Here is a 14,570-nt window from a genome sequence, read left to right as displayed (position 1 = left end):
GACAGAGTCTCACTCGACCGCCCAGGCTGGAGTGCAGTGGTGTGATCTTGGCTCACTTGCAACCTCTCCCTCCCGGTTTCAAGCAGTTCTCCTGCCTCAGCCTCCTGCGTAGCTGGGACTACAGGTGTGTGCCACCACGCCTGGCTAATTTTTTTATTTTTAGAAGAGACGGGGTTTCACCATATTGGCTAGGCTGGTCTCGAACTCTTGACCTCAGGTGATCCACCCTCCTTGGCCTCCCAAAGTTCTGGGATTACAGGTGTGAACCACCGTGCCCAGCCTTTGAGTCACTGCTTGATTCCTTACCCTCAGAAACTTTGTGAGGTAATGTTTGTCACTTTAGGCTGCTAAGTTTTGGGACAATTTGTTATGTGGGAATAAACAACTGATACAACATTTTGACAAAACCATCTCTTTGAAGCTGTATTTTCTGATAGCCATTGGCTCTAGCAGAACCCACAGCATCCTGCCATGCCCTTGGTTTAGTCCTTGTTACGCTGGACTATATCTCTTAGGTGATATGTCATGCTCCTCATCTTGAAGGAGGGATGTCTTGTCTTTTGTATCATCAGTACTTTGCAGAATGCCCTGTATTTGCTGTATGAATGAATCAGAATGTGTAGAGGTAAATAAAGGACACCCGCATAGTTTAAGGACAGGTCAGGGTTTTAAACCCAGCTTTGTCACTGACTTCATAGAATTCTCCTAGTCTTTCTCTGTTTTTATTTCCTCTCTTGTAAAGGGATACTATTTGTGTTATAAAAGACATGCATAATATATTGCTATATATGCATATGTGCTTGTGCACATATGGACTATTTCAAGAGGGAGATAACTAGTCAATAGTGGTTACTTTTGGGGATATGTAGGGGGATGGGGTAAGAGGAAAACTTTCAAAAAACAGTGTATAAACCTTTTATATCTTTTGAATTTATTCCATGTACAGTGAAATAAGAGTATTGATCAGCACCTCTCCTAAGGCAGGTCAAGAAGAAGCCCTAAGTTTAGTGAAGTATTTTTAATTTTTTGTCACTGGGGGCCCCTGCGCCTGCCTTGACCTTGACCTTCACCTTCTATCTGCTACCCAGGTCTGTGGCTGCTACATCCACAGCAGCTCAGTTCCATCCTCTGACCTCCTTTCTCACAGTTGCTGCCTTGGTTCAGGCCTCAGCAGCAGCCATCTCCCTATTTCCCCAACTGAGTTGTCCCCTTCTGACCACACCACGCCCTGCCGCAGGTTGGCCACCCCATAACTCAATCCCTCCCTCACAAGTCCCTGGTGGCTTCCCTTCAGTTACAGAGTCCTGCCTGGTCTCCAAGGCTTGCACTCCACCACCTGGCTCCCACCTGCCTTTGCAACCCTGGCCCTCACTTTTGTCCCTGATGAGCTTGGTGCCAGCCACACTAAAGGATTTCCTATCACCTCCACAGAAAAGTGTGCCCTGTTACTCCGTATTAGCCACCTCTGGGCCTTTGCTTTGCAGTCCTGACCTGCAAGAAAGGACAGTCCCCACAACAGAGACATATCTGACCCAAAATGTCAATCATGTCACTCTGAGAAACTGGGATCTATGTATATACAAGTGTGATATGTGTGTGTGTGTGTGTGTGTGTTTTCTTTTCACATAAATGACTGCTGTGCAACCCCAAGCCTAGTTAATGAGCAATAGATGGAGTGACTGAATACTTTTGACACACCATGTCTCTGATCCTGAAGAATCTTCTTCCTGCAGTGGGGAGAATAATCCTCCCAGGGCTGTACGTATTCCAGCCTCAGACTGTCTTTTCTGACCTGCTGTCCTGTGCTCTCCCACTGGATTCTGTGCGTGTGCCCTAATGGTCTCCCTGCTTGCTTGCTTCTCTCCCCCAGCTCGTATTAGCCTGTCTGTCACCAACGTCCTTCACCAGCCCCCGAGCTTTGGTCTCTGCCATTTGAAATCCTGCCATCCTTCATGGCTCAGGTCAGATGACATCTCCTTCTTGGGTCCACCCAGCAGCTGCTGTTCTTTCTCTTTGAAATCCCCAGGATCTTTTGTCCCTCGGGTGGCATTTATTGTGTTTTGCTTTGCCTGTAGTTTTTGTTTGTTTACTCAACACATCAAGCATCATGCGAAATCTGGGATGCAGAGATGGACAAGGTGGCCTCTGCTCTCAACTCTTCCCCCAGCCTAGTGCCAGAGACAGACAAGAAAGCTGACAGCCAGTTCAGCGTGGGGCATGAGAAGCTGGCATATGGCACGGAAAGCAGAAGTTCGGAAAAGGGTGACTTTGCTCAGTGTAGGGAGGCCAGGGCGGGTTCCTAAGAGGGAGTGAGGCTTGGGTGAGTCTTGGGGGCAGTGGGAATTAGCAAGGTGACTTATAGGTAGGCAAGGACATTCTAGATGCAGGGAACTTCTTGAACCAAAGTATGTCTTGTTCTCCTCTGAGACTTGAACACCTCTTTAGGGGTAACCATTTTCCTTATTCTTTTTTGTGCCTTTTATAGTTTTACCTTAGACAGCTAATAGTTTTGTTTGCATTCATGTATTTATTCATTCAACAAATATTCTTGAGTGCTTATTTACTTGAGGTACTGGACTGATGTAAATGGATTTAGGCAAATAGTTGGTGGCAGATGGATTCAGTAGAAACCATCAGAGTAGTAGGTGGCCTCTGAAGTGATTAGATGTGGTTTAGTGAGTTTTAGCTACAGAGTAAGTCGTGTGTTCACAGTGACCACACGTTAGAATTCCGGAAATGTGGGCCAGAACAAGTCCAAGTTAGATGCAATGGAAAAATCCCTCTGTCCAAATCATCACTAGGGAACAGAACTTGTTTGAGCCAGCATTATTAGTTTAGTTTCATGAAAGACAAAATAAAGGGCAAGGTGTTTGTTCCACAGGGTGACTGCAGCAGTTTTCACAGTAATGAATGAAGTAATGCTGTTTTGTCAGCAGTGAGTGGGAGTTGGGGACTAGGAGAGGCTTGTTCCATTCCTCAGGAAATTCCAAAGTCATGGATGGGCCTTATCCTTGGGGAACTTACAGATGAAGGAGAGAATATGGCCAAGCACACATATTTCTCCTTTTAACACTTCCCTTCTTTTTCTTTCTTTTTGTTGTATTTGTTAAATTTCTGCACATGTTTCTCAAGTGTGTGGTCCAGTGGGAAGAAATACTGGCAGTCTCTGGGTTTAGGGAAACATTGAGTCCACTTACAGTTAGAAATAAAAGGCTGGACATGCTTCAAAGACTTTTTGGAATAAGGCTGGGGACAAAGAAGTCAAGCAAATAAATGATAGAGTCCAGAGAAGGTGGCATTAGAGATAGATCTGAAAGCATTCAGGGAGACGTGGTGCAGGAGGATGTTAAAATCTTGTTTTTTCCATCCCTGAGTTGTCCAAGAGCCCAAAGACGTCTACTCTGCAGAGTGTTTGCTGGATGACAGTGCAACGAAGACTTAGATGCTAGCAAACTTCGTTGGAAAACACCAGGTTCTTTGTTATTTGGAGCAAGAACCAAGGCATTAGTAAACTTTGGAAAATAGGCAATGGGGTTGTCCGATAGAGTGCATCTGGGGAAGTATTTTGAGCCAGTTGGGTTTATAACTACGACCCTAAACTTGAGTCCAGCATATGCCAAGTCCAAAGGAAAGGTATGTTCTTTGGACCCCTCATGCTCTGTGATTTACAGGGACCTCTTTCTGCCTGGTCAAGGTATTTCATGACTCTAAGCCTATGACTTTTTGTGAGAAGAAGCCTTCCATGGCTCCTTTGCTGCTTGGTTTCGGGGTTTCGGAGGCACCAGGATGCCAGGCTCCTACCCTGTGTGCAGTGCTTCCTTCGCCCCATCCCATTGTGAACTGTTTCCCTTGCAGGCTCAACTGAGTGGCACTTCCTGTAGCTGTCTTAGTGACCCTTCAGGCCAGAAGCAGATGCCTGTGCTGTGTACCATGCCCCTCCTGCTGCTGAACTGGAGAGAAAACGTGGCTGGCAGGTGGTGAACTCTCTGGCTGATTCAGGCCCAGTGGAGAAGGAGGGTTAATAATTTACTTTGTCCCTGTGTAGCCACTGGTGTTGACCTTGACAAAACACTAGTAGAAATTAGCTAGAGTCTGGCCTGTCATTTAACTAACAGGATAGTATGGCCCAAAAATAACTTCTTGTTTTGAGGTTAATCCTGTCTCTGAGTTTACGGCTGACATTCCTGTACATCCGGCCCTGTTTGCATCCAGCAGCCAGGACCGTGGGCTCATGGTGTTCATGGGGCTCACAAAGAGGGCACACGAGGTCAGGGGCCTGGCTCTCCATGGAGCTGCTTATTGTGGTAGGAGGACAAAGGCCACAGTGATCAAGATGCTCTGTAGGAGAGGCGGCAGAACAATGTGTGGGCCTGGCAGATACTGCAGGTGAAGAGCCTCCCCGTCCCCCATGCTTCCTTCATTTTAAATTCACAGCTTTTGTTTCTTGAGAAGTTCCGAATCTTTTGCCTCCGATGCTGCGAGAAGGTTCAACTGATGAAACATCCTAAAGTCAACAGCACAGCTTCTTCTGTAAGGCACTTTAACTGGAGGGGATCCTCTCACTGTAGACATTGCTACCTCCCTTCCCTGAAATAAAGCCTGCTCCAGAGCAATGATTGTCTGGTGGTGTGTTGTGGAAAGCTGTTAATAGTTTAAAAGTTCTCATTAGCTGCTAGATAGGCCTAGACTGTGAAAGGATACATGGTGACCCAAAGGTAGATTCTTTTTTTGAGAGTCTCTCACTGTCACCAGGCTGTAGTGCAGTGGCATAATCATGGCTCGCTGCTGCCTCGACCTCCCAGGCTCAAGTCATCCTTCCAGCTCAGCCTCCCGAGTAGCTGGGACTACAAGTGAGTGCCACTACCTCCGGCTATTTTTTGTATATTTTTTAGAGATGGGGTTTCGCCATGTTGCTCATGTTGGTATCGAACTCCTGGGCTCAAGTGGTTCTCCCACCTCTGCCTCCCAAAGTGCTGGGATAGCAGGTGTGCCACAGCTCCTGGCCCAGATTCGTACCTTATTAGGGAGTATCTAAATTAATCTGTTTATTGATCTCTTAAGTAGAATCTGATTAATTGTCCATCAGTAGCTAGCTGCAAAGCACTGCAGAAGCCCACTTGCCACTCTCCTTCCCCCAGCCCTCCAGGAAGGTGAAAGGAGTTGTTTGAGATGGTTCTGACGTCCAGCTTTTGGTTCCCTGGTTTATTGCTTTTTCCAGTACATTGGCTGGCACCTTTATCCAGCCAACAAATATACACTCTGTAAACATGCATGTACTTTTGGAGAAGGCAGTTGGACCAAGGTGAGGGTGTGGAGGATGGGAGTGAAAAACAGAGTGTAAGCCAGAAAAAGGGGTCATGGGAAAGGAAGGGCAGGAGCCTAGAGGGAAGAGGGCTGGGAACTGACTAGTGCCTGGCAATAGAAACAATCAGCATTAGAAACGGGCAAAGGGGCTGGGCATGATGGCTCATGCCTATAATCCTAGCACTTTGGGAGGCCGAGGCGGGCAGATCACCTGAGGTCAGGGGTTCGAGACCAGCCTGGCCAACATGGTGAAACCCCATCTCTACTAAAAATACAAAAATTAACTGGGCATGATTGTGCATGCTTGTAATCCTAGCTAGTTGGGAGGCTGAGGCAGGAGAATCGCTTAAACCCAGTAGGTGGAGGTTGCAGTAAGCCAAGATTGTGCCACTGCACTTCAGCCTGGGTGATGGAATGAGACTCCTTCTCAAGAAACAAAAAACAACAAAACGAAACAGGCAGAGGGACAAGAGCAGTTTGAAGTATGATGGGGGAGGCAGGAAGGAGAAAAGTGCAAAGGGAGAGTGAGAAGATGGGAGGTGGTGTGGAGAGGAAGCGGAGAAGCTGGTAGCACCAAGAAGTGAAAGAGGAGTTTGAGCTAAATATCTGGAGGATAAAGGGGAAGAAGATGAGTCTGAAAGGTATGAGAGGGTGACAGCAAAGGATGGAGGAGAAGCCGTGAGCTACATACTATGCCTGGTGGGATTTCTGCTCCAGGAATTTTGGCTCACGGTTATACCAAAGAGCTGTGGCAGCCAGCGTTTGTTTTATTGCAGTATTAGCAGTATGTGGTTACTAAATAAGTGACTTTTGAAATACAGTGTGAACTGTGAGGCTCTAGAAGAGGATAAATGAAACTTTTGTCACTTGAGATGGGTAATTTTTATACCTCTTATTTCTAGGGTCTCTCTGTCCACAGCATTGAGCATGGGTATGAAAATATGCATTGAGGCCAGGAGCTCACGCCTGTAATCTTAGCACTTTGGGAGGTCAAGGTGGGTGGATCACCTGAGGTCAGGAGTTTGAGACCAGCCTGGCCAACATAGTAAAACCCCGTCTCTACTTAAAATACAAAGAAATTCATTGGGTGTGGTGGTGCACATTTGTAATCCCAGCTAATTGGGAGGCTGAGGCAGGAGAATTGCTTGAACCCAGGAGGCGGAGGTTGCAGTGAGCTGAGATCCTGTCATTGCATTCCAGCCTGGACAACGGAGTGAGACTCTGTCTCAACAAAAGAAAAAAAGGAAGAAAATATGCATTGAATTTAATGCTTTAAAAAGTTACAACTGTCATTTGTCTGTGGGGGAAAATACCATAGTCCAATTAGTTGTAGCTGTCTCTGGTGGTGTTTGGGCAGGAGTTTGAAGAGATCATTGGAAAGACATCAGAAGAATGTAAATGACCCATATCCCATCTTTCAGAATGAAACTAATATTCATTAAAAAAAATTGTATGGTCTGGCTGAGAATTTATACAGCCTTCTAAAGAGGAGACAGGTATGCTTTTTGTTTCCAGTGATCAGTCTGTGAACTTGGGGCATTACTCAGTGGATCTGGGACCTTCTTACTCTTTTTTTTTTTTTTTTTGAGACGGAGTCTCGCTCTGTCGCCCAGGCTGGAGTGCAGTGGCGCAATCTCGGCTCACTGCAAGCTCCGCCTCCTGGGTTCACGCTATTCTCCTGCCTCAGCCTCTCCAAGTAGCTGGGACTACAGTCGCCCGCCACCATGCCCGGCTAATTTTTTTTTTTTGTATTTTTAGTAGAGACAGGGTTTCACTGTGGTCTCGATCTCCTGACCTCGTGATCCGCCCACGTCGGCCTCCCAAAGTGCTGGGATTACAAGCGTGAGCCACCACGCCCGGCCGGACCTTCTTACTCTTACCAGCTGGTTTAGGCCATCCCCCTTCCTCTTGAAACCAACTTTGTTTGATATGTCATTGTAGATTTTCTATTATTTGCCCCAAATCATTCCTTAATGAACAGTATGCCTTAAATGCCTTCTCTTTGTATCCAGAAATTATCAGCTCAACCAATAAATAGTATGTTTGTTAGTCAAGCCAGTGATCCAGGAAAGACCTGAGTTTTTTTTTTGTTTGTTTGTTTTGTTTTGTTTTTTGTTTTTTAAAAAGATGGGCAAAATTTAAGAAAGAATTTTTTAAAAAATCAAATGTTTTATTTTGAGATAATTATAAATTTATATGCAATTGTAAAAAAAAAAATACAGCTAGATCCCATATACCCTTTATCCCGTTTCCCCCAAATGTAACATATTGCAAACCATAGTACAATAGCATGACCAGGATACTGACATTGATATAGCTGAGATATAGAACATTTACATCACTCCCTGCATTCTTCATGTTGTCCTTTTATAGCCATGCCATCTTCCTTTCCCTCCCATCCCTCCTTAACCCAACTACTATGCTTTTCTCTGGTTTTTAAATTTTATCATTTCCAGGATGATATATAGATGGAATCATACAGAATGTAACCTTTTGGAATTGGCTTTTTTCACTCAGCATTGTTCTCTGGAGATTCCTCCAAGCTGCTGCATGTATTAACAGGTTCTTTCCTTTTTATTTGCTGAGTGGTATTCTATAGTATAGATGCACCACAGTTTGTTCAACCATTCACTCATTGAAGGACTTACGGGATGTTTCTCGTTTTGTACTATTATAATAAAGCTTCTATGAACACAGCTTTTTGTGTGAATATGTTTTAATTTTTTTCTGGGATAAATAGGAATGTGAATATGTTCTAATTTTTTTCTGGGATAAATATCTAGGAGTGTGAATGTGTTTTAATTTTTTTCTGAGATAAATATCTAGGAGTGCAATTGCTAGGGTTAATGGTAGTTACATGTTTAGCTTTTAAAGAACCTGCAAAACTACTCTCCAGAATGGCTGCACCATTTTGCATTCCCACCAGCAATGTATGAGTGACCCAGTTTCTCTGAATTGTTCCCAGCATTTGGCATTGTCAATATGTTGTATTTTAGTCATTCTGATAGGTATATGTGATATTATTATATTGTGGTTTTATGCAGTTTTCTAATGGCCAATCATGTTGAATGTCTTTTCATGTGCTGTTTTGCCATGTATATCCTCTTTGGTGAAATATCTATTCATGTCTTTTGCCCATTTCCTAATTGGATTGTTTGGGGTTTTTTTTTTTTAAACTGTTGAGTTTTGAAAATTTTTTGTGTATTCTAGATATGAGCACTTTGTCAAATATGTGGTTTGTAAAGACATTCTTCCAATCTCTAGTAACAACAACAACAAAAAAAAACCTTTTTAACAAGGTCTTTGAAAAGTACAAGTCTTTAGTTTTGATGAAGTCCAATTTAGCTTTTCCTTCTATGGATTGTGCTTTTGGTGTCAAGTCTAAGAATTCTTTTCCTGCCTTATATCCCAGAGATTTTCTCCTGTGTTTTTATTTTCTAAAGGTTTTATAGTTTTACATTTTACATTTAAGTTCACAGTCCATTTTGAGTTAAATTTTGTGTAAGGTGGAAGTTTATTTATTTTGCCTGTGAATATCCAGTTGCTCCAGCGCCATTTGTTGAGAGAGTTATTCTTCCTGCAATAATTGCTTTTGAACCTCTGTAAAAGTGGGGTGGGCATTTTTGTGTTAATTTCTGGGCTCTTTATTCTGTTTCATTGACCTGTGTGTCTGTCCCTCTACCAATATCACATAGTTTTGATGACTGTGGCTATATTATGTCTTAAAATCTGGTAGATGGAATCTTCCGCTTTATTCTTTTTCAAAATTGTTTTAGCTATTCTAGTTACTTTACCTTTTCTTTTTTTTTTTTTTTCCAAGATGGAGTTTCACTCTTGTTGCCCAGACTGGAGTGCAATGGCATGATCTCTGCTCACTGCAACCTCTGCCTTCTGGGTTCAAGCAATTCTCCTGCCTCAACCTCCCAAGTAGCTGGGATTACAAGCACCCACCACCTCGCCTGGCTAATTTTTTTGTATTTTTAATAGAGACGGGGCTTCATCACATTGCCCAGGCTGATCTTGAACTCCTGACCTCAGGTGGTCTGCCCACCTTGGCCTCCTAAAGTGCTGGGATTATAGGAGTGAGCCACTGCGCCTGGCCTACCTTTTCATATAAATGTTAGAATTACCTTGTCTGTATCTATACAAATTTTGCTGAGATTTTGATAGGTTGAATATGACTATGTTGAGTATTCCAGTCCATGAACATGGTCTAAGTAAATCTCCATTTATTTAGATGTTCGCTGCTTTCGTCATTTGATTTTGTATTTTCAAACATACAAGTCCTGTATGTGTTGTGGTAGACTTATACCTAAGTGTTTAATGTTTTTAAGTGATTATAAATGGTATATTTTTGCATTTTAGTATCCTTCTGTTCATTGCTAGTATACAGAAATGCAGTTGTATGTTTTTATTTATTTTATATCAAGACCTTTATTTCTCCACCTTGCTGAAATCACATTTTCTACAAAGTTTTTTTTTTTTTTTTTTTTTTTTTTCGTGGCAGGGAGGTGGTAGATTCCTTGGGATTTTCTACATAGACAGTCATGTCATCTGCAAACAGGGACAGTTTTATTTCTTGCTTTCTGATCCTTTCTGATTTATATACATTTTGCTTCTTATTTCCTGCCTTATTATGCAGGCTAGAAGCTCCAATACTATGTTGAATCAGAGTGGTAACAGCAGGTATCCTAGCCTTAGTCTCAGTTTTAGGGGGAGGTATTCAGTTTCTTACTATTAAATTATTAAATTTAATAGTAATTATTAATACTATTAAATAATAGTAATTATTATTTAAATACTATATTTAATAGTAATTAAATATATTAAACACTATATTTAATAGTAATTAAATATAATGTTAATTATAGATCTTTTGTGAATTGGATGCTCTTTAGTTGAGAATGTTCCTCTCTATTCATAATTTGTTTGGAGTTTAAAGAAAATTTAAATTATGAACGGATTTTGAGTTTTGTCAAATGCTTTCTCTGCATTTATTGATATGATCGTGTGATTTTTCCCTCCTGATTTTAAAATATCAGACCAGCCTAGCAATTCCTGGAATAAACTTCACTTGATTCTACTGTATAATTCTTTTATAAATTGCTGACTTTTATTTGCTTGTATTTTGTTAAGGATTCTTGTGTCTGTATTAATGAAATATATTGGCTTATAGACCTTTTTTCATATTTTCCTTTCTTTTAGGGTCCTATTTGGATTTTGATATTGAGTAATACTGACATCATTAAATGAGTTGAGAAGGATTTCTTCCTCTTTTCTGGAAGAGATTGTGTAGAATTGATGTTTATTCTTTTTTAAATGCTAGGTAGAATTCTCCAGTGAAACCAGTGAGACCTGGACGTTTCTTTTGGGGGAGTTTTAAAATATGAATTCAATTTCCTTAATAGTTATGAGGCTATTCAAATTATTATATTTAATATCGCATAAGTTGTGGTAGTTTGTACTTTTTAAGGAATTGGTCCATTTCATCTAAGTTGTCAGATGTGTGTCGAGTTGTTTATAGATGTCTGCAGGGTCTGTGGTAATAGATCTTGTTTTATTTTTGATATTAGTAATTTGTATTTTATCCTCTTTTTTGTTTGTCAGTCTTACCAGAAGTTTGTCAATCTTACTGATTTTTTTTTTTAACATTTGATTAGTGCTTTTTAGATTTTTTATTTTTTATTTTACTCTAAGTTCTGGGATACAAGTGCTGAACGTGCAGGTTTGTTAGATAGGTAAACATGTGCCATGGTGGTTTGCTGCACCTATCAAACCATCATCTAGGTTTTAAGCCCCACATGCATTAGGTGTTTGTCCTAATGTGCTTCCTCCCCTTAGCCCCTAATCCACTGACAGGCCCTGGTGTGTGGTGTTCCCCTCCCTGTGTCCATGTGTTCTCATTGTTCAACTCCCACTTATGAGTGAGAACATGCAGTGTTCGGTTTTTTGTTCCTGTGTTAGTTTGCTGAGGATGATGGTTTCCAGCTTCATCCATGTCCCTGCAAAGGACATGAATTCATTCTTTTAAAAGAATCAGTTTTTGGTCTCATTGATTTTTTTTTCTTTTTTTTTTATGTTTTCAGTTTCATTGATTTCTGCTCTTTATTATTTCCTTCCTTCTGCTTGCTTTGGGTTTATATTGCTCTTCCTTTTCCAGGTTCTTGAGGTAGGAGCTTCGACGATTGAATTCAGACTTTTCCTTTTTTCTAATATCAACATTTAATGCCATACATTTTATTTTAATTTCCATCCAGGTCAGTGTGTGTTTTAAAAAAAATTTTCTTGAGGCTTGCTCTTTGACCCATGGATTATTTAGAAGTGTGTTGTTTAATTTCTAAGTGCTTGGGTATTTTCCTGTTGTCCAGTTTGAGTCCATTTTGGTTAGAAAACCAGTCTGTATGATTTCAGTCCTTTTACATTTGTTGAGGTTTGTTTTACGGCTCGGCATATGGTTTATCTTGGTATATATTCTTGAAAAGATTGTCTATTTTGCTAGAAAGAGATTTCAAAAATAGCAAATGTGAATCAACCTGAAGGATAAAAATAAGTGATTTTTTTTTCCTTTGGCAATAGAAATATTGTTACTAGTTGGACAAGTTATCTTTACTCATAGCCTGAGTTATAAAAAAAAAAATAGGAATACATCCTTTTTGGTGGTTTACAAATCTCATTATATTTTCGTGTTGAAAGTAAGTCGTGGATGTGAAATGTCATAGTATTTGCCACAGAGCCTTTTTCCCATTCAAATTGTAATTGTGTGGAATTTTTTTATTTTATAGTTGCTGCAGTAAAAAGAAAGATAGAAAAAGCTTGTTTTAAATTAAATTGAACAATGCATCAGAGTATAGGGTAGAAGAAAATATATTTTAGATCATACTTTTGACAACACCTTTTTCCTCTCTCACAATACATTTGGAGGATCTTTTCAGATAGACGAACATAGAATGTCCTGTATGCCATTTGTTGATGGCAGCAGCACAGCTCTCTGGATGCTGATTTAAAAGGAGTTTAGCCACCTGCCATTTCTTTCTTCTGGTGCCCCGTCTCACTAACCTCTCCTAATAGTCTAGCATTAGCCTTCTAGAGAAATTCAAAGGTCTGCCAAGGTAAGTCAGCAAACCAGTCAAGGGCCAGGAAGTCAGGAATGTGTGAGTAGCTGAGTCAGGGGTCTGGAATCAGAAGTGAGGGTGAGTCAGGAACAGGGCCCGGGCTGACTCAGGCGGGCTGAGGTGGTGACCTGTGGAATCAGCTGCCTTCCTGGTGCTCCAGGGCAGGGGCAGGCTCACTATGCTGAGGCCTGAAACTTCACCTCTTTCAGGGATCAGCTAATAGATGTGGTCAAGGAACTTTTTAAATGCTATCCTTTGAAGCGCAAAGATTTTTAATTTTCATGATGTCTGGTTTATCTACTTTTTTTCTTTTGGTACTTGTGTCGTATCTAAGAAACCATTTCGTTATCCAAGGTCATGAAGACCTTCTCTTCTTCTGCAGTCGACTGAGAAGTGAGCAGAACTGGTGTAGGGACTGCCTCTCCCAAAGGGGGGGGTGCAAGAGAGAAGACTCAGCCATGTCATCTTATCAGAAAGCTGATCAGCAGTGAGAAAGCCCAAGGGCACACTGGTCTCCACAGTCAAGCTGTGTTAGTTGACAGGATCATTTACATTTCAGGAGAGCTAGGCATGAACCTTTCGAGTGGGCAGCTTGTGCCAAGAGTGGGTAACAGAAGAAGCTAAACAGGCCCTTAAGAACGTGGGTGATATTTTGAAAGCTGCAGGCTGTGACTTCGCTAATGTGGTAAAAACAACTGTTCGGCTATAGCTGACACAAAGGGCTGTCAGTGTAATCTACAAACAGTATTTTAAGAGTGGTTTTTCTGCTAGAGCTGCTTACCACATTGCTGCTTTGCCCAAAGGAGGCCAGGTTGAAACTGAAGCAGTAGCTGTTCAAGGACCTCTCACAACAGCCTGACTCTAAGTGGGCCCAGTGCTGTCTAGTCCGGAATTTTTAACATCTTAATTGTCACAGTTGACGTAATATCTTAATTAACATCTTGATTTTTATAATTGATGAAAAGTGTAAGTTTGACTAAAGTATCTAAAGTTACGGAAGTACTATATAACAATTAAACATGAATTGAAGATTAGATGGTGAATCCAGTTACTGATGTTACAGATTACACTTATGCACACCCATATCACTGAATGTAGGAAAGAGATACTCATTATGTAGTTACTCAAATAACAGGGAAATAACATGTAGGAAAGATGAGTTGTTGTTCCTGAGAAATAATCAAGAGCATACCTAGTTCCAATAAATTTAGTGATGTCAAATATTTAGTTATCATGTCAGGTATGTGATTCTGGTAATTCTGCTTTTACTAGTTTAAAATTAAAATATTTAAATTTGAATGGTAGGGGTAAAGAAATAGAAAATGGACCAAAACTTTATATAGATAATATTTTTCCAATGGATGGAAAATAGACATGCAGATTTAAGTTTTACTCTTTTTCCAAGAATGTAATAGTTTTAGCTCTTACATTTAAGTCTATGACTCATTTTGAATTAAATTTTGAACATAGTATGAGGTAGGAGTCTATTTTATTCTTTTGCATGTAGATATTAGTTGTCCCATCACTGTTTGTTGAAGAGACGATTCTTGCCTCATTGAATTGTCTTAGCACTATTCTGTTCCTCTTAAGTTTTATTTTCCAGGCTCCCTACCATTCAAGTTGTTTCCCAGACATTAGTTTTGGTGCTGAATCTTGGATATTAAAGCATCTACTCAAAAGAGACTGTTTAGACCAGAAGTGACTGAGATACTACTAACTAGTAAGTTCAAGTTAGGGTTACTGCCACTGTAGGTAGGTGAGAGGTTGTGAGAGAAATTAGAGAGATTGTGAGGAAAATTAAGCTGTTATTAGAAAAGTAAAAAGAGTCGCGTTTTCTCTGGATGTCTGGAGGTTGCAGAAGCATATTTTCCACCCTGCTTTGTGTGCAGCCTTGCTGATGGTAACTTGGTCACCTGGAGAGATTTCGTGACAGACACAATTTCTCTACTGTAGACTGGACTTTTACATATGGACAACAGTAGTTACTTGAAATAGTGAAAAAAAAATGAAAATAAGCAATAAAAATCAGGAATTCTCATAGTGGCTGTGTTACTCTGCTGTTAAAAAGCTGTGTGACCTCAGGCAGCTGCTCCAACCTTGTTTTATCTTATGTTACATGGGGATACTGGATTTATGACCTCTGGCCCTCTCTGG

General features: G+C 40.9%; 1 protein-coding gene and 1 pseudogene across 2 annotated transcripts in view; both read left to right on the top strand.

Annotated features, from left to right (window-relative positions):
* CGNL1 (cingulin like 1) overlaps nt 1-14,570 on the top strand; it is a 108,569-nt gene that overhangs the window by 35,636 nt on the left and 58,363 nt on the right. The gene's annotated exons all lie outside the window — the stretch shown is intronic.
* On the top strand, nt 3,529-13,275 carry LOC115835418 (annotated as a pseudogene).

Source organism: Nomascus leucogenys, chromosome 6, assembly GCF_006542625.1.
Source record: "Nomascus leucogenys isolate Asia chromosome 6, Asia_NLE_v1, whole genome shotgun sequence".
NCBI lineage: Eukaryota > Metazoa > Chordata > Mammalia > Primates > Hylobatidae > Nomascus > Nomascus leucogenys.
The sequence above is the reverse complement of the archived record's forward strand: the minus strand, read 5'-3'. Positions and strand labels throughout refer to the sequence as shown.